This window comes from Equus przewalskii, chromosome 3 (genome assembly GCF_037783145.1).
Source record: "Equus przewalskii isolate Varuska chromosome 3, EquPr2, whole genome shotgun sequence".
In the NCBI taxonomy this organism is placed as follows: Eukaryota; Metazoa; Chordata; class Mammalia; order Perissodactyla; family Equidae; genus Equus; species Equus przewalskii.
In genome coordinates this window covers 34,364,940-34,385,443 of record NC_091833.1, presented here as the reverse complement: position 1 = coordinate 34,385,443, position 20,504 = coordinate 34,364,940, and the positions used below count along the sequence as shown (strand labels likewise).

Sequence of the window (20,504 nt, the reverse complement as noted above, 5' to 3'; positions counted from 1 at the left end):
AAAGCCCACTCCAGCACTTCCAAAGCTGGACTCATCTCATGTCCCTATTAATTCCTTTTCCCTAAGAACACTGCTCAAGGAGATACCACCAATCTCCCAGCTCCTCCAAGAAACACTTGCTCTTCCTCCTGTCTCCCACTGCACCTGGTCTGCTAGGTGCCTCGTCACCTATGAACTGGCCTCTTACCGAGTCCCTGCCTCCAGCCCCAAGGACGTGGTAGGCGTCATCTCTCTGTGACACACCCTAAAGTGGAGTCCACTGATCTGGCAGGCAGGGTGGCCCCTTCGTCTCTCCCAAAGCCACACATGGTTGAGGCAGGAAGCCAATGCTCCTCACCCATCCTGTAGATAAATTCCAGAGTGTATAGAGTATATACTGCTGAAGAGGGCTCATCCTCCCAGAGCCCAGCCCAGAACCTTCCAAAGCCCCCTCTGCTCACAACACGTCTAAACTCCTCGATTCAGGTGTCAAGCCTTTCTCCACCTGGCACTGCCCTGCCACGTTATATATGACCTCATTTTATTCATTCGCTCGACAAATGTATTCTAGGCCACTATGGCCCCATGGGCCAAATCCAGCCCCCGACCTGTTTTTGTACAGCCTATGAGCCAAATCAGAAGAACAACAATATGCTGTGACGTGAAAATCTAGGAAACTCCACTTTCAGTGTCCACAAAGAAGGTTTTATTGGAACACAGCCACGCCCAGCTGTCTGCATACTGGCTACGGCTGCTCTGGGGCTGTGACAGCTCCCCCAGTGGCTGAAAGTCGACTGCACCTTAATGTAAAAACCACTGCTCTATGCACTGGTCCCCAGTGGACACAGGACCGTCCATGAGCGCTTGCTGAGTGAATAAAGGCATGCCCTCGAGGTTCCAATGCTCCTGCAAGCACAAATAATCCTGAAACTAGCACGTTGAGTCCCTGGCCTGACCCCGCTTTCACTCCAGCTGCAAGAGCAGCCGAGATTTTGGTTCTAATCATCTTCTCGTTAGAAAAAGTCAAAAAAGCATTAAAAACTTGGAAACCACCCCTGGCCCTCGGCTACCCTTCCCTGCGCTTGTGCTTCTATTTTTTACAGTTCAAACGGAAAACGTTCTGAGACTTGAAAAGGAATTAGATGACAGAGGTCATTTTTGTACCTCTACAGAAGAAAGCTATGTTTCAAAGAGACATTATCTTGATTTTGATGATTATATACCTAAATCTAACTATAGCTCATTTTACACTCAGATACTGAAGGTAAAATTAAAACTTTTTCAAGTCATTTTCCCACTGACATATGTGCGAATAAGAAATCTTGGCCCTAAGATTCTAAGAATTCATACTCAATAGTGCAAATTGTCTAAAACCATTTAATAGAATTTAAAATTCTCAATAAAGTATCACTGAAAAACAAATAATACACAAAGTTACAACACTGTATAGTAACAGAATCTATCACAATTTACAATAAAAAGCGTGAGAGAAGAGGTGCTTCCCTGGAGAGAACAAGAGGGTGTCCGAAACCTAGCGGCTATCCAGGACAGCTGCGGGGAGGGGTCTGCGGGGTCCCACACAGAGCGTGGGCTCGCACGCTGTGCTGGCAGAGTCCTCATAGGAGGAGCACACAGCTGTCGGGGGGCCTTGCCCTTACAACAAGTGTTTACTTTACAACCATGGCCAAGCTTTTAATTAGCAGGTTGAACTAATTTAAACACCTCTAAGCTTCTGTCCAGTTCTAAATTTCTAAGATTCTATGATGTAAGTTTATTACAGACAAAATTCTGACTGTGTGCAAATTTAAATCAGCATCACGTGAGGTTGACAAAGATTAAAAGAACAGGCAAAGTTGATGATGATAACAATTACCATAGTTACCATTTACTGACTCCTAAGCACTATATTAAGCATCATCTCATTTAATCTTCAAACCTGTGATGTAGGTGTGTCCCCATTTTATATCCCTAACACTCCCCTCATCTGAAACAGGCATCACGAATATTTATCAAGAGAATATGAGACCAGAGAGCAGTGAAGAAAAGGGAGTGGGGGTGGGGAGGCAGCAGAGCGCGCTCCCCCGTAACTCGTTTTGTGTTAACTAGCCCCCGTGTTCTCCACCCCCGTGTGTTCTCTCCTGTTCTCTTTTCCTCCCCCGGAGTTTGGGTCTGCATACCCATCTGTCTTCCAGCTCCCTCCAGAAACTGAAATCCTTTAATCACCCTTCTGCCCCTCCTGTTTATTCCCAGGACTGCAAAGCTTGCGGAGGAGGGTAGACAGCAGTCCAGGAGGATGGTCCTAATCTCCTTTTTCCACCTCACAACGTCACAGAAACCAAACAAAACAACTAGCATGTGCCAAAATGTTACGGGAATTTGCAATCCTAACCAGGCAACATAAAAACAAAAGAAAATTAACTCCCAATTGAGCAGTCATAAGACAAGTAACAATGACAGATGGCAGATGCAGGGATCATCCCAGAGGTTTCTGACCCACACAAGAGATGTCAGGCAAGCGCACCTCTCAGAGACAGGGCCGATAAACAAGGGGAACCAGTTAAAATGAGCTAGAACAGAAAACAGAAGTCTAAGCAGGCCTGCTAAGGTCTTGCTGAAGATGCTGGCTGACCCCCGTGAGCTGGCTGGTGGCAGACACAGCCTGTGCCACCATCATTGTGCAGGCCAAGGATCCAAGCTTATGGTCTTGGTACTAGATAGGATGTCTTGGCCCATTTTACTCAAGATCATAGTTCTCGATGTGTAATCAAAACTTAGTCATGGAAAACAATAACCAAGAGATTAGAAACTGCACTTGGAATGCAAAAGTTACTGGATCAGATCTAAGACTGACAGAGAGGTCATGCAATCAAAATGTCCATGGAAAGCATATCTATAAAAGATATTTTAACTTTTTAAAAGCCACGTTAATAGTCAAGCGTCTTAATCAAACTAGAACGCCCTCCAATAAATGCTGAAGAATACCAGGAAGCCTGTCTGAATTCTGATGAGAACTCCTGAATTGCAAGTTGCTCGTCGGCCAAGGTCTGCAGCGAGTTAAAAAGCATAAAGTCAGAAGCTGGTGAACACACATGCTCAGATCTGCGCCCCGCTCCGCCCCGGAAGGCAGGGTGACAGTTGCCCTTCACTCTGAGGGGACACTGAATAGTCTGCCCAAAGCCAAGCAGGCAGGACATAGTGGTCTGGGGTCTCTGGCCCAAACTCTCTCCTTTCACCACCAGCCCACACAACGTAGACAACTCTACTAGCAGCCAAGCTCTGAGACGCCTTGTTTGGAAAGGATTTTAAGCCTGACACAGAAACGTCTGAAGAGCTGCTAGATGTAGTGCAGAGCTCTGATCAAGACCCCAGCGGGGGAACAAGACAGGGTGTGCCAGGGAAACCAGAGCCCCAGGCACACACTTAGACAATGACAGCCATGTAGGGGCAAGGAGCTGTTGGCTACACTCTAAATTAATCCAAATTGAACTTATTTGTAAATTTTAAGAAAATCTATTTGCTACACTAAAACAATTTACTTTGACTAAAGAAATATGTTTCATACATTTACCTTCATCTCAGAAACGTTTTTTTCATCTTAGTCCAATAACAACATGACTTTCAGGGTGGACAAATTTTAATTCAGTAACCCAAAATATTTAGACTACTTTGATAAATAAATGGGTCTAGCAGAAACCCCTGGAAAATAACCCTTACCATAGCCCAACAGGATTGTGTATACTAGACAGGAAACTTAGATCATTTAACCTTTTTTGTTTTTTTATAAGAAATCTAGCAAATGACACCATGTCAGGTCATACTCATTTCTGACCCACGATTCTAGCACATTCTAATCCCACTGCATTTACACTTGCAACTAATGATCTAGGTAGACTTTAAAAACAGCTGGGCATTTGCCTCTGAACTTTACTGAAACAGTCTTTCCCACTCCTCTCGCAAACAGAATGGCAGAAGGAAATGGTTATTCAAAGTGATTTCTGTCAACCATAAATTTGCAGACTTTTGATTTCACTAAATTTGTAGTTTGTAAGGAATATGGTGCCTAATTTATGATTATGTAGGTCAGGATAAATATTCTTGCAGAAAAATATATCCATCAAAGTTCATAAAGGAGTCCCCTTTTTCTCTTGCAATAAAAGACATTATTGGCATATTTAGTAAAATCTGAATTAGATCTTTTGTTTAGATGATAGAGCTGCATCAATGATAAATTCCTAATTTTGATAATTGTACTGTGGTTATACAATGTCCTTGTTATATGTAAAATGTCCTTGTTTGTAGGAAATAGCCACTTAAGTATTTAAGGGTAAATGAACATCATATCTTAAAACGGTTCAGGGAAAAAAAACCTTATATATACACACAAATTCATGCACAGTTTTAGAGAGGATACAGCAAATATAAAATATTAACATCTGAAATCTAGGAGACCATACCATACTTCTTTGTACTACTCTTGCAACTGAAAAAACCCAATTCCTATAAAGAGACGTTGAGGGTTTTTCTCCAAAGAAAGGCAGTGAGGATGGAGAGAAGCATTCTCATTGGGAGGGGATTTTGTCAACGCTAATTATACTTCTGATAGGCTGCCACTGACATTCCCTTCACAAGTAGATTGTCCCAAAATAAACTAAAAGTTTCTGACCTATAACTCTCAGTGCCTTCACCAGATAACTGAGATGTTTCAGTGGATTCCTCCAGATGGCCCCAAACTCTCGAAGTCAGCAGTGAAGACCACGGGCGCTGGAGGAGACGGTCAGAGCGATCTGTAAAACGAGGACAGCACTCTGAACAGTGCTTGGCAGCAGCTGAAGTGCTCCTTACCAAGATCTTACTGCTGCTCAACTCCCAACCTTGACTTCTTTCTCCAACTTGCATTAGAACCTTAGTCCAGAGCCTGGGGATTCAAACTATGGCCTGAGGGCCAAATCTGGCCAGCTGTCATCTTTTGCAGGTAAGTTTTATTGGAACGCAGCCATGCCCATGCCAGCTTCCTCTCTCCTAGGGCAGAGCTGAGCGGTTGTGACAGAGACCCCAAAGCCAAAAATATTCATTTGTCTAGCCCTTTACAGAAAAGGTTTGTTGACTTCTGCCCTACTGTTTAATGACATTCATGGCATCGTTAGAATCTTGAAAAGTGCCTTGAGATTGAGGGATAAAACAATTGGGAACCATCACTGAAGAACAGTAACCTTGACCTCCGGGAGGCGCCTGCGCTATTGCAGCACCCTTCAGTTGCCACCAGGTCTGGGTGGCTCTTCTTGCTCTACTGTTAGCTGTAAGGAGCGAGTGCTGTTTCAGATTATAGTGGATCCACAGAAATCCCACTGAGGCAAAGCAGGCGTACCGAGCTCTTGAACGATCCCCAGGAGAACCCACGAAGCAAGTCAGACTGAATTTTTATTACCAGCTATGCGTGGAGGGAGCCCCATGCAGTATATGTTTGCTTTCATCTTATTGCATCCCTCAGCTTCATTTCTCCTCCCTAACATAGCATGATTGTTTTTATACAAACTTGAATTATACAAATTTAAATTATACAAATTTAAAATAACATAATAAATATTAAACTCTCACTTGGCAGAAAATGTGAAATTAGTCGAACCCCACAAATCTTAAAAATCCATAAAATGTTTAATTTGAAAACCAGAGGGCCAATTAATTGCAAATTGTTTGCCTACTGACAGCGGCAGCAACTTTTAGCTGATAAAGAGGACACCTAGAGTTCGCCATCATATTCAGTCTAAAGACACGTGGGGTGCGAAGTGCTTGGCATCTGCAGGGAAGAGTTCTGGGCATAAAATGCAGCACTTTGCTCCCGAGGCCGATCCCCGGCTCGCGCCGAGGAGACTTCACAGCAGGATGGCGTGGCAGCAGACCGGTCAGTCCTGGCTATCTACCTACCAAAGGGACTGTAGGGCTGCACTTCAAGGTGGCAGCAGGAACCGAAGCCTGAGTCCTTCCCTGTCACGTCTAGTAAGAGTAACACGCCTGTGCTCCCTGCCACATTCAGGAGACGTGTAGTTCACACCAAGGAAATGCCAGCAGCACACATAGCAAGTTTTCACTGCCAGTTTTATCCAAACCCATTTCTAGTTCAGAAAGGTTAAGTTTTGCTTCAAGTCATTTGAAGATTCCCCACCTTGAGGAAAAAGGAAAAATCACTAGAGACACAAACAGAATTCTTTGAAGCACAGAATGTAAATCTTTATTACTAAGAGGTTTGTCAGTACAGAGGTCCACCCACAGTCACTGAGGGCCCCGCCTCATTGGCTCAATGACGTCCCAGGTTTCCTGCCGGCATTCTCGCCACCCCGCCAGGCCTCCATCCCTGCCCAGGCCATTCTGCGACTCACTTTCACTTTCAGGGCCTTACTTAAGCTCAACTATTTTAAGGGCTAATAGAAAACAACTTAGGGTAAGAAAGTGGAAGTCAGTTTCCACAGGCTTTCAACTGTGCCATCTGCTTTTTCAGAGATTTAATTGACCTGCTCTCATCTCATCTTCTCTGGCCTTTCCTGGTGGATTTTATTCTTCCATTGCCTATGCGCTGTAACAATGGGACCTTGTGGGTTACCTGTCTGGGGAACCCCGTCACTCACCACCATTCCCCCTCCCCAATGTGAGGCTCCTTACAGGGACAAAGCGAATCTTACCATCCACCCCACCATGGAGGTAGATGGTCCAAAACATTTAATCAAATTGGACAGTTTTTGACTTTGAGAAGCCCTGAAAGATAGAGAGACGTTAACTCAAAATGGGAATCAATTTCCTGTGACTTCACAATGCTTGGGGCATGCTAATTGTGGCTTAAGAAGTGAATGTTTCCATCACATTTTAGTTCAATGGGAGGCTCCGGGTGCGGATTCCAAATCCCGCTTCCTCTTAGAGGCTTACTCTGGAGCACTACGATGAGGACGCCACAGCTCGCCACTGCACTGGGCGGATGAGATGAGGGGCTGAGCAGCCCTCCTGCTCCCTGCCCTCTAGAACTGAGGACAGACACCCTCTCTTCCGACGAGGCAGGCCAGCAAATGGACAGAGCGAAAGGCAAGGTAGAGGGCACAAAATGAGATGATTAGCTAAAGCGCTCATTTTTAACTGGTTTCGGAACCCACACAACATGGAAACCTAAGGGTTAAGTATTTTTACGCTACTCTGAAAGGCAGGGGTGACTGCTATCCATGACTCGATTCTTCTGTGATGAGCTAAATAAGCTCCAGGTACTGTCCACCAACAAGAAAACAAGCGTAGCATGTGCTCCCACTCAATACTTGCTCTCAAATTCCCGAAATCTCCTCACCTCCCAAAGGTGAACATTCCAGAATGGATCAGAGCACTTCCAGTGAACAATTCGGTATGTGATTTTCTTGTGACCATCATATATGTGAAGTCAGAGAATCCAAGAATGACCTTTCTTTACTTCTGGTCCAGGGAAGACTTTGCATTTACCTGACACATTCTCACTGAGACCCTTAATGTGTGTTTTCCCCAAGAAGTCTTCTCCTTAAAATGAGAAAATGTTTATTGTTTCCAGAGTTAAAAAGCTAAAGTGGTACGGCTGCATAGACGTTTAAAGTTAGTCTTGCACTGTCATGTAATATTCCTAACTGTACGGCTAAAGCTTTCAGGATTTATACAGTGTAGACGCAGATCATAAGGAAAACTAATAAGCTATAACAGGTGTTATCAATAAACCACTAACGCAAACTCATCCAGAACCTGTGCCTGAAACACCCACTTACCAACCACAAAACAAGCTGGTGGTTCTTTATCTCTTATTTCCTTGGCGCCCATCTAGCACAGGAAGTATTTCTTCAGTATCAAAGTGCATATGCTGCACCCGGCAATCTTTTTAAATGTAAATTCTGAGTCTCTCCTTGTCTTTCAAGACCTGGACACTTTTGGGGAACAGTGGTCAGGATTTTGGTGAATGTCCCTGAATTTGGGTTTTCTCATGATTAGACTACAGGGACACATTTTTGTCTCAGCGCATCATATCAGAGTTCATGACGTGATCTGTCTTATTACCGGTGACGTGAAGGTGCTATCGGCCGGGTTTTCCAGGGAGCAGCTACTATTTTTCCCTTTGTAATTTATAAATATCTTGGGGGAGATAGTTTGGGGCTATGCAAATATCACAGATTGGAGGAGACTTAAGGAAACACAACTAAATACAGAGTGGGATCCTGGATTAGATCCTGAAACAGAAAAATGACGTTAGTGGAAAACTGATGAGTTCAAAGAGGTCTGTAATTTAGTTAACAGATCTGTGCCAACGTTACCTTTTTGATTTTTATAAGGACATTTGATTATGTAAGATGTCAGCATTAAAGGAAGTGGATGAAGGAAATAGGGAAACTCTCCGAACTATTTTTGCAACTTTTCTGTAAGTCCAAAATTACTACAAAATTAAAAGTTTACAAAGCTGCAGATTCTGATTCTATACGTCTGAGAGCCTGAGAGTCTGCATTTCTCTCAAACACCCAGTGATGGCAATGACGATGTCCATGGACCACTTTACCAGCAAAGCCCTGGCAAACGCAGCTCACCCATTTCACTGTGCACAATCTTCAAAGAACAGTCGACTAAAACGCATCATGACTACACTTCAAATACAGTAATCACTGCTTAACTAGAGGCATTCCTTAAACTTCGGCACTCTGAGCTGCTATCTTCGTACTGCAATCAAAATCTTCACTACAACACGCGTCCATGGTTGGCCTTCCCCAGCTGAGCCTGGCGCCCCTCCAGGCTGTGGAGCCAGAAGAACCTCGAGCAGGAACGCACGCCATCAGCCCACATTGCAATGTGGAGATGGCCAGGGGATGATGATCTGGCCGTCTGTCCCACTGATGGTGGGCGTCCATCACCAAGGCCACCGGGAGGCAGGACAGCAGAATGATGAGAACGGGCTCCGGAATTCTTGCTCACAGTGAGCGACAGGCCACACAGGTGATCGCCACTCATCCCATTAAAATGATTTTTAATAGCATATAATAAACCCACAAGAAAGGAAACAAGACAGCAGGCGAGAGCTTTCACAAATTTCTAGCAGACTAAGAGGCTCTAAGGAGAGCAAAGGAAACAGCAACCTGGAGCACAGAGGAGTGGGTGCACCCAAAGGAGGGCTCTAAGCCTGAGCAGACAGGAACCCTCAGCAGAGGGCGAGGGCCGAGCCTGCACAGGGAAGTCATCAGGACAGAAGAGCTGTACGAGGGCCCTTCCTAGACCAAGTGGAGAAGCCCCCAACCAAAAGGGTCTTCCTTAGGTTGAAAGGCCCAGAGAAAATCTCTCTGCAATGTGGCATTTGAGGCCCCAGCACAGTAAAGCTCCCAATCACCCGAAGGGAAACCCACACATTTTCAAAAGCAGCCCCAGACTCAGAGCTCTCTGCCCACTTCCTCTTGCCTCAGACAACAATGAACAATACTTGAGTAGGGGCTGGCCCGGTGGTGCAGCGGTTAAGTGCGCACGTTCCACTTCGGCAACCCAGGGCTGGCCGATTCAGATGCTGGGTGTGGACACGGCAACGGTTGGCACGCCATGCTGTGGTAGGCGTCCCACATATAAAGTAGGGGAAGATGGGCATGGATGTTAGCTCAAGGCTAATCTTCCTCAGAAAAAAAAAAAAAAGGAATATTTGAGGAGTACCTGCTATACAAAGCAAGAAACCACTATTTTCAAAAAGAAAACAACAGTGACACTAGAGGAAACCAGAAATCAGAGAACGAGAACTGAAGAAAATCCTTATTAGTATCCTCAGAGTCAAGGAGACAATGGGTGTATTCACAAAACAGTGTTTCTAAAAAAAAAAAAACAATAAGCTCTTGGAAATTAAAATTTCGATTGTAGAAATAAAAATCTTAAAATAGGATTGGAAGATAAATTGACGCCCTCTCCCAGAAATGAGAATAAAATGACACAGGAAGAAGATAAAGACAAGAGACTCAGGGGGTCAACAGGAAGAAGATCAAGACAAGGAATTTGCGGGGTCAACCCACGATGTCCACTGCCAAACTAACAGGAACTCCAAAGGGAGAAGAGTAAAAGCAAAGTGGGAGAAATTCTCAAATAAATGATACGAGAGAATTCCCCAGGGCTGAAGGATGAGCCCCGAGTCAAAGAGCATTTGCAATGCCCTCCCCATCCTCTGACACTCTGGGAATGTCCTGAAACCAAAGAGGACCCTAAGGAGTCACCCAAAAAGAAGAAGGCTACTTGGCAGAAGGGTCTCATTGAAACGATGAAGAAAGCCAAGATTGAGACATGGAGTCCTGAACAACGCAGACGTCTAAGAAGGGAAAGTATCAGGACAATCAATCTAGCCTGGAGAGAGAGGACGGGGCGGCGGGACCCGACGCCACCCTCGAGAATGCAAAACAACGTAGGGAGCCGATGGGGGCAGTAAACGCAAGACCGTTACCAACAACAGAGAAGCAGCGCTGTGAAGAAGGGAAAGACGTCCCCGGCTGCGAAGCGAGCAGCACTCGCACAGCGATGACAACCGAGTTAACCGAACTTAGTGACGTCGGGATAAGGGAGCGCGATGCGACAGGAAGAGCTAAACCATCCCGTCCCAACGGAAAGTCAGGGACGCCTAAGATTCCTAAGACAGCCGCTTCTCACTTGGGGCTACGGAGAACCTCCTGAGCAAACTACAGAGACCAAAGTCCCCGGGGAGGGACCGTAGGCGCACGGGGACCGCGGCTCGCGCTGCACGGACACCTCGCTGGACGCTCCTTTGCAACGCCGATGGCGGACCCAGCAGGCGGAGCTCACTTCCCCGCCGCCCCGGACCGTGAGAGCACGCGCCCCCCAAGCGCAGCGCTCCTTAAGTCAGAGCCCCCGGCGACAGAAGCCTCCTCCCGGGACACACCCTCACTCAACTGCAGGACGGACGGGAAACGCAGCTGAAGACACAGCGACGGGCGCTGCCGGTGGCGCACCACACACTGTCCCCAGGGTTGTCCCCACGGCAGGACGTCAGCGACACCACCCGCGTTCTGACGTCACGCGCCCTCGCTCTCCGGGGCCCGCCGCCCACCCCGTTTTCGCCCCGTCTCCCGGACTTCCGTTCCCACGCCCCTCGTCACCAGGCCGCCTCGGAGCCGGCCGCGGCGCCGGGGCCTGCGACAGGCGACCCGCCCCGCGCTCGGACTCTGACCCGGGGCTGACCCGCCTCCCGGCCCGGCCCGGCGCGCGCCCACGGGGGCACGGGCGGCCTCCTCCGCGGCCCGGGGGGGAAGACGCCTCAGGGCCACATACTACAGCCCCTTCCGCAGGGACGCAGCCGCGGACACCGCACGGAGTCGGGACGCCCGCCAGCGGGGGCTCCGGCTGCTCCCGGCGGCCTGACGGGCCACGGCCCCGCGGACGCCCACGCGCCTTCCTGGTCTCCCGGCTGCGCAGCCAGGCGCCCCCGGCCCACGCCCCGCCGCGGGCGTCCTGCGCGGGACTCGGGGGCCGGCCCCGCCCGCGCGGCTGCGGGAGTGGGCTCGCAGCCGGGACGCCACCCTCTTCTGAAGACGCGGAGCCCGGGCGGCAGACGGGGCCGGGAGGCGGGAGACTGAGGGGACGAGGGCGCTGAGGACGGCCGGCAGGAACCGGGCTGGCCCGGAGGGCTGACAGGTCCGAGGGCCGGCGGGGACGCAGGAACGCGGGCAGGTCCGGAGGGGCTGAGGGGGCGAGGCCGGGCCCGAGGGCGCGGAGAGGGCCGAGAGGACGGCGGGGCCGGGGGTTGAGGGGGCCGAGGGGGCGGCGGGCGACCGGCGGGCCGGGCAAGGCGTCCCGGGCGGGGGCGGCGGGCGCGGCGGCCGGAGGAGGGCGCAGGGAGGAGGGAGGAGGGGAGATCTCGCTCTCGCTCTCGCCCCGCGGGAAGGGGGAGGTGGAGACGCGACCGGCTGCGGGAGCTGCAATTACCGTGTGGGCTGCGGAATTCTCGTGGTGTTTGTCGGGGAGATGCGATAATGGCGTCCGTCCTCGCGAGAGAAGCCGCCGCTCTGCGCAGGCGCCACGAGTCCCTCCCCGCGGCCCTCCGCCCCGCCCCGTCTGCGCAGGCTCCCCGGGTGGGACGCGCCGGGCGCGGGGCAGGGCGGGGCGAGGGGCGGGGCCTGCCCCTCGAAGCCTCCTGCGCGCCCCTCGCCTGCGCCGACGACCGCCGATCATGCGCATGCGTCGTTCTCCTGCGCCACAGTTTGGGCGGTGCGCAGTTTTTACTACCCCATCGTGCACTCAGTCTCCTCGACAGCCCCGTGAGAAGCCGCATAGGTGGACCGTTGGAAGAATTTGCATTTTCTTTGAGGCTGAATGAATAGGAGTTAGCTACCCCTCTCCAGACGACTACATATCCCGGAGGGCCCTGCGCGAACCGTGAGCAGTGCATCTTGTGACTTGTAGTCCCTGCGTTTGCGCCATGCCCGCCGGTACTTGTAGTCTCTCCGCACTCCGGTCACCTACCCCGCGCGCGCGAGCCGTGGGCCGCTGGGACTTGTAGTTCAGATCCTCCAGGCGGCTGGGTCCGTCCCGTGCCCCGGCTCAGTTCCCCCAAATGTTGCTGGTGCTCAGGATTCCCCAGCGTCTGTATATACAGTCTCGAGTGCACGCGAGTGGAAACAATATACATAAATTATATGTTTATGCATTTTACATGTAATGAATACGTTATATATAATATGTATATATGTAATGTATTAGCTATATTATACGTGAATATAAACATAATATGAATGTGGTTACATTGTATTTATATAGCATAAACGTGCGTTTGTGGGTACTGGTAGGAAAAAATTCCGCAACTGTAGTCAATTTCCAGAAACGTTATTCCTGCTTATCTATCTCTTTGCTGGGATTACCATTGTTTTTCATTTTTCTTTTTTATACGTTCTCTCCTCTATTTTCTGAGTTGTTTACAAAGATCATCCAAACAAAACGAGAGAGCTGTTTTCATTTGGAAAAGAAACCGCTTTTCTGAGAGTCTCCTGCCTACTTCCCTTCCCTGGCAATGAAAACCTGATTGAGGGCAGTACCAGCTGTGCGACCTTGGGCAACCTTGTTGAGTTAGGGTCTCTTCCAGGATTAACACCTGGGGTTCTGCAGAGGCCGGTGACTGAATTCTTCTGCAGGAAAAGTGCCTTAAAGAAATTCCAAAGAAGCAGATCAACGCTGGAAAAGATGCTGATAGTGCAATGAGCTCTGTCCTGTTTAGAGATGCGCAATCCAAAGATATTGGGAAAATTGTTCAGCAAGGTCACATGGCTGGAAAGAGACAGAAGTGGGGTACGGAATCCAAAACACCTTGACCTAGTGTCCACTCACAGTGGGGAAAAGGATTGCAGAAGCTGACCACACAATCCTGAGAGAAAACCCTGGGGACAGGAAAATTCTAGAGAGCCGTGCCTTCAAGCCCCACCTCTGCCTCAATCATGGCCAAATCTACACATAACTATGCAAGAAGTCTTAACATAAGTACGTGAATATCCAACTAGAAAGCAGATAAACGTAGAGTGACATTCATATCATTTCCAAATGTCACACAGGCCTCGTCTGAGCCCCCTTTCTGTTGTGGCTTTGCCTGCTCCTTCCTGCCCAGCGGGGAAACTGGCTCCAACTCACAGCTCATGGGATGTTGGGAAGATTCCATGAAGCAGAGTTTGGCGAGGGTCTGACTCAGGAAATGATCATGTTACTATGTGTTGAGTTACCACACTTTGAGCCAGGCACCTCTTATTGTGCTCTCTATTCTTTGCAGAACATGAAATTCAGAGAAATTAACCAAACACCCAGGGTCGCACAGCTATAGTAGTGCCAGAACTTTGAGGAGGAAGGTTGTGAGATGTGACCGGATGTGGGCTATGCAGGGCTTTACTGGCCAAGCGACAAATTTTGTCTTGATCCTCAAATAATGGAAAGCCTTTACAAGGTTTGGGGCAAGGGTGTATATGATCAGAGTTGCATTTTCAAAAGTCACTCTGGCTGGAGTGCTGGCAAATAAATTGGGGGTGGCAGGAGGGGGGCTGAGAGGATTTGGGTCCCCCACTTGAGGCTGTGGCAGGGGTCCAGGCAGGAGAGGATGGAAGCCTGGACTAGGGCGGTCACAGCAGAGACTGAGATGCAGAGAAGTGGACTGAATCAAGAGATTCCAAGGGGTGAAATCAGCAGGATTTGCCCCTGAATCTGATACTGAGGAGTAAGGGAGGGGGGCGTGTGGGATGCAGTCTGGCCTGTAATTGTGTAAAACCCCGTGAATGGAAGCCCCATTCCCTGCGATGGGGAACCATGCGCACCACCAGCTGCTGGCCGCCACCCACGGCTGTGTAGACTGCCCTGAACAGTGCCCATTGTAGTTGGTCCACCCAAGGGGGCCTCTTCTGTAACTCTTCTGTACTTCCTCCCCGACCCCGGGACACCTCTTTCTGCTTCACACGGGGGCACTAATGGGTTCCTGGTACCTGCTGGGAAGAGATCAGGTTTGGGGGTGAACTGGGGTCCTAGAGATGGAGCTCATAGGATAATTCAGGGAAAATGAGAAGCAGCAGCCCCCAGCACTCACTGGAGCCCCATCTCCCCTGGCTTGGTTTCTGCCCAGAGCTGAGACAGCCCACAGCCACACGTTCTGGGCCATCCAGAGGTTTAAGGATCAGGAAGTAATGTCAGCAACAAAGCAGAATAGGAGGTCCCCTATCATATCCCGCCTCAGCAACAATAATCAGGTAGCCATCCACAGACAGAAGTCCCTTTGTGGGAACTTTGGGATCCAGGTAGCAGACTGTGAAACCCTGGCAGAGCCCAAGACCAAACAGGGTCATTTGAGTTGGCCTGTACCCAGGTGGCTGACTCCCTGACCTTGGTCTCAGCTACAGACCCAGAATCAGGCCCATCCACATGTGGACTCGCCTACAGCTCCCTTTGGCCTTGGTCCTACCGCCAGCACCATCTGCCAAGGGACCTGGCAGGAATCTGGCCTGCCCATGCCTGAGGTAACAGGCCTGCTGGATTTGGTTCTGGCTGTGGGCTCCGAAACAGCCCTGGGACCTGGCTCTAACCCCTCTTAGCCGTGGTCCAGGAGCAGTCCTGCCCACCCGGGGACCCGGAGGGAGACACCCGTCCATGATGTGCTACACCACATTAACAAAATGAAGGATAGAAATCACATGGTCATCTCAATAGATGCAGAAAAAGCGTTTGACAAAATTCAGCATCCTCCATGATAAAAACCTTCAACAAATAGGGTATAGGAGGAACAAAGCTCAACATAATGAAGGCCATACATGGCAAGGCCACAGTTAACACGCAACAGAAAGGTGAAAAGCTTTTTCTCTAAGACCAGGAACAAGACAAAATGCCCACTCTTGCCACTTCTGTTCAGCATGGTACTGGAAGTCCCAGCCAGAACAGTGAGTCGAGAAAAAGAAAAGGCACCTAAATCAGAAAGAAAGAAGTTAAATTGTCTCTGTTTTCAGACAACCTGATCTTGTACATGGAAAACCCTAAAAACTCCACCCGAAAACTGTTAGAACTAATAAATGGATTCAGGAAAGTTGCAGGATGCAAAACAAGCATACCAAAATCAGTTGTTTCCATACACTAACGACGAACTGTCTGAAAAAGAAGGGAAAAAATAGCCCCATTCACAACAGCATCAAAATAAGAAAATACTGAAGAATAAATTTGACCAAAAAAGTAAAAGACCTGTACACTGAAAACTGTGTCATTGATGAAAGAAACTGAAGAAGACACAAATAAACGGAAAGACAGTCCATCCTCATGGACTGGAAGAAGTAATGCTCTTAAAATGTTCACACTATTCAAAGCCATCTACGGATTCATCGCAATCCTTATCAAAACTCCAATGTCATTTTCCACAGAAATAGAAAAAACGATCCTAAAATTTGTATGGAATCACAAGAGACCCTGAATAGCCAAAGCAATCCCGAGAAAGAACAAAGCTGGAGGCATCAAAATCCCTGATTTCAAGCTGTACTACAAAGCTATAGTAATGAAAACAAAACGGTGTTGGCATAAAAACAGGTGTATAGATCAATGGAGAAGAATAGAGAGCCCACACATAAATCCACGCATATTCGGTCAACTAATCTTTGACAAGGGCACCAAGAATATGCAATGGGGAAAGGACAGTCTCTTCAGTAAATGAGGTTGGGAAAGCTGAATATTCACATACAAAAGAAGGAAATTTGACCCCTATCTTACACCGTACATAACTTTAACTCGAAGTGGATGAAAGGCTTAAATATAAGACCTGAAACTATAAAACTCCCAGAAGAAAACAGAGGGGAAAAGCTTCTTGATATTGATCTTGGCAATGATTTTTTGGATATGACACCAAAAGCGAGGCAGCACCAACAAAAAGTGGGACTACATCATACTGAAAAGTTTCATACAACAAAATGAAAAGGCAGCCTAAAGAATGGGAGAAAATATTTGCAAACATCTATCTGATAATCAGTTAATATCTAAAATATATAAAGAACTTATAGAACTCAATAGCAGAAAAAAAGCCCCTGATTTTAAAATGAGCTGAGGACCCGAATAGACATTTTTCCAAAGAAGACATACAGGTACATGAAAAGATGCTCAACATCACTAATCATCAGGGAAATGCAAATTGAAACCACAATGAGCTATCACCTCCCACCTGTCAGAATGGCTGTTATCAGAAAGACAAGAGGTGAGAAGTGTTGGGGAGGATGCACAGAGAAGGGAATCCTGTGCACCGTTGGTGGGAACGTAAGTTGCTGCAGCCACTATGGACAACAATAGGGAGGTTTCTCAAAAAATTCAAAATAGGACCACCATTTGATCTAGCAATCCCACTTCTGAGTATTTATCCAAAGGAGAGAAATCAGTATCTCAGAGAGATGTCTGCAGCCCTGTGTTCACAGCAGTATTATTCACAATAGCCAAGATATGGAAACAACCTGACCGTCTGTCAACAGATGAATGGCTCAGGAAGACGTGGTGTGTATATATATATTGTACATATGTATATACATGTACAATGGAATATTATTCAACCACAAGAAAGAAGGAAATTCTGCCATTTGTGATAACATGAGTGAATCTAGAGGACATTATCCTAAATGAAATAAGCCAGACGCAGAAAGACAAATACTGTATGATCTCACTTATATGTGTGGAATCTAAAAAAGTCGAACTTACAAAACCAGAGAGTAGAATGGTGGCTGCCGGAGGCTGGGGGGCGGGGAAATGGGAGATGTTGGTCAAAGGTACAAACTTCCAGTTATAAGAGGAGTAAGTTCTGGAGATCTGTTGTACAGCACGGTGATTATAGTTAATAATACTGTACTTCACGCTTAAAATTTAGTAAGATCTCAACAATTCTCACCACAAAAAAGAAAAATGGGAACTATGTGAGGTGGAGGTGTTAATTAACCTGATTTGGTAATTCATTCACAATGTGTATGTATATTAAATCATTATTTTATTTGTCAATTACACCTCAATAACACTGGAAAATTGATAGATAGATGATAGATAGACAGACAGACAGATAGATAGATAGATAGAACAGATAGATAGATAATGGATTTTTTTAATGTTTTATGCGAACTGGGACCCACCCAACTGCTGCAGCATGGCTGTGATGTCCTGTGAACTCGGGAGGGCTGCCTGAGCCTCCTGCGCTGGAGTCTTGTCCCCTGTGAGTGGGTGGTGAGGCCTCAGGAGAGTCATGCATGAGGCAGTGCTGCTTTGAGTGCAGACCGCCCTGGGCTCCACGCCCAGCTCACGTTACTCTGTGTGGCTCTGTGACATAACATCCCTGGGCCCAGGAGCCTCACCTGTAAAATGGGACAATTAAAGCTACCTTGCAGAGTTGTTTCTAAGTTTTGAAATTGACCATGGAAAGTGCTTATTGCAGCTGTTGGCACAAAGGGGACACTTATCCTGATTTTTTTTAGGTAAAACTTTCCGTCTATACAAGCGACTTAGACAATGGTCCGACTGCTGATGAAATATCAATAGCTGCCACTATTGACCGCTCCCTGGGTTCCAAGTTCTGTGCCTTCCCCTAAATCATGGAATAACCTGCTGCTCCATCTACACCTTGCAAACCTGCTTGACTGCTTTTTTCTCCTCTATTTTTTTATTGTGATTAAATACATACACCATAAAATTTACCCTTTTAAGGTGTGCAGTTCAGTGGCATTAAGTACGTTCACAATGTCGTGCATCCATCACCACTAGCTGGTTCCAGAACTTTTTCATCACCCTGAAAGGAAACCCTGTACCCGACTGCAGTCACTCCCCATTCCTTCCTTGCCCCTACCCCCACCCCACGGCAGCCACTGACCTACTTCCTATCTCTACACCTTGACCTATTCTGGACATTTCATATAAATGACTTCATACATATGTGGCCTTTTGTGAGTGGCTTCTTTCACTCAGCACCATGTTTTCAAGGTTTATCCTTGTTGGAGCATGTGCCAGTACTTCACTTTTTTTAAAAAAAAATAATCATCTTTATTTTTTAGAGCAGTTTTCAGTTTATAGCAAAGTTGAGCAGAAAGGTACAGAGATTTCCCATCTACCCCAAGCCCCTCCAGACACACAGGCTCCACTGTTATCGCCATCCCACCAGAGTGGTGCATTTGATCCAACTGGTGAACCTGGATCGACATGATCATTGCCTAGAGTCCATAGTTTACACTGGGGTTCACTCTTGTGTATTCTTTATTCCTTTTGCAAGTATTTTCTCCTACTCTGTGGCTTGTCTTCTCATCCTCTTGACAGTGTCTTTCACAGAGCAGAAGTTTTTAATTTTATTGAAGTCCAGTTTATCAGCCATGTATTTCATGGATCATGTCTTTGGTGCTGTATCTGAAAGGTCGTTGCCATACTCAAGGTCATCTAGGTTTTGTGCTATGTTATCTTACAGCAGTTTTAGAGTTTTTCATTTTACATTTAGGTCTGTGATCCATTTTGAGTTGACTTTTGGGAACTGAGTAGGGTCTGTGTCCAGATCCGTTTCTTTGCATGTGGATGTCCAGTGGTTCCAGCACCGTTCATTGAAGAGACTATGTTTGCTCCGTTGTTTTGCCTTTGCTCCTTTGTCAAAGACCAGTTGACCATATTTATGTTGGTCTATTTCTGGGCTCTCTTCTGTTCCATTGATCTATTTGTCTGTTCTTTTACCTGTACCACACTGTCTTGATTACTGTAGCTTCATTCCTTTTTATGGCTGGATAATTGCATTTTGTGATATACCACTTTTGTTTATCTACTCATCCATCAATGGACATTTGGGTTATTTCTGCCTTTTGGTTATTGTGAATAATGCTTCTGTGAACATTTGAGTACAAGTGTTTGTCTGGATGTATGTTTTCATTTCTCTTGGGTATTCACCTAGGAATGGAATTGCCAGATCACATGGTAAGTAACTCTAGGAATAACTTATCAAAGAACCTGCTTGACCTCCCAAATAATACTTTTCCTTATTTTGGATGAGCAAATGCTGACTTCCTGATTCAAAGAGGTGCACATAGAGAGGAACTGACAACCAGCACCACCTCACTAGCCATGTGGGAGCACTATCTTGCAAGTGGATCCTCCAACCCCAGATAAGCCATCTCGGCCAGCGCCTCCTAGAGCAGAGATGAGCTATTTCCACTGAGCCCTGCCCAAATTGTGGATGAGTGAGCTCAATAAATGATTGTCGTTGTTAGCCACTGAGTTTTGGGGTGGTTTGGGGTAGGCAGCAATAGATAATTGAAGCATGGTCTGCCATGCACACTTTTTATTCCAACCAAAAATCTCCTTGAACCAGGTAAGAATTTGGAATAGATGAATGGCCACTTCCCTGCAGTACAACATCACTGATTGTGCACCTGATGCGCATCCCTGTGGAGTGAAGAACAGCCATGCGGTCGGGCTCAAAGAGGTAATGAGCTCAAGGCCACGTACTTGAGCCTGCCTCCGCCGCTTTCTAGCTGGGGAGAACTTAGACAATGCACATCTCCACTCTCAGCTTTGGCTCCTTCATCTGTAAGATGGAGACTAAAATGTCTGCTGAGTTAGGACCCCTTGGAATACAGAGAAAAGACATTAAACTAGCTTAATAAAAGAAACTTATTGATTGATATAACTGATAAGTTCGGAAGTAGACTTCAGGATATAGGAATAGAAATTGCTTGGCTGAAGCAATGCCGTGTTCTCTGTGTGTGTCTCTCTGTCTCTCTCTCTGAATCTGTCTCTTCCTCCTCACTCTTCCCATCTCTGGGCTTGGTTTTCTCTCCACTCTTGGGGGGAATCTCAAGAAGGGTTCCCAGGAACTGCAAACAGTGCTCATCTTACCAGTAATGATAATTATTAGGTGACTATATATAGCATGTATATCCTCTACGTAGGGTATGGTTGTCTCCTGTATTAAAAATAGGGAGAAACACACACCTATACAGGCTTATATATCATGGAAATTTCCAGGAAGAGCCACAAGAAACTGCCGTCAGAGGCTCACTCTGGGAAAGAGA

At 47.2% G+C, this 20,504-nt stretch overlaps 1 protein-coding gene across 16 annotated transcripts in view; it reads right to left on the bottom strand.

Moving 5' to 3' along the window:
• Positions 1–12,039, bottom strand: part of BANP (BTG3 associated nuclear protein) — a 117,838-nt gene extending 105,799 nt beyond the window's left edge. For 6 of the 16 annotated variants that reach the window (XM_070612473.1, XM_070612477.1, XM_070612483.1 and 3 more), the window contains exons 1-2: positions 11,920–12,039; positions 4,643–4,763 (exon numbers count right to left, since the gene is read on the bottom strand). The gene's annotated coding sequence lies outside the window, so the exon portion shown is untranslated. Of the gene's footprint in view, positions 1–4,642; positions 4,764–10,876; positions 10,999–11,919 lie in introns of those variants that run through there. The other 10 variants (XM_070612472.1, XM_070612476.1, XM_070612482.1 and 7 more) reach the window with 5 other exon arrangements.
• Between the last annotated feature and the right edge of the window lie 8,465 nt (positions 12,040–20,504).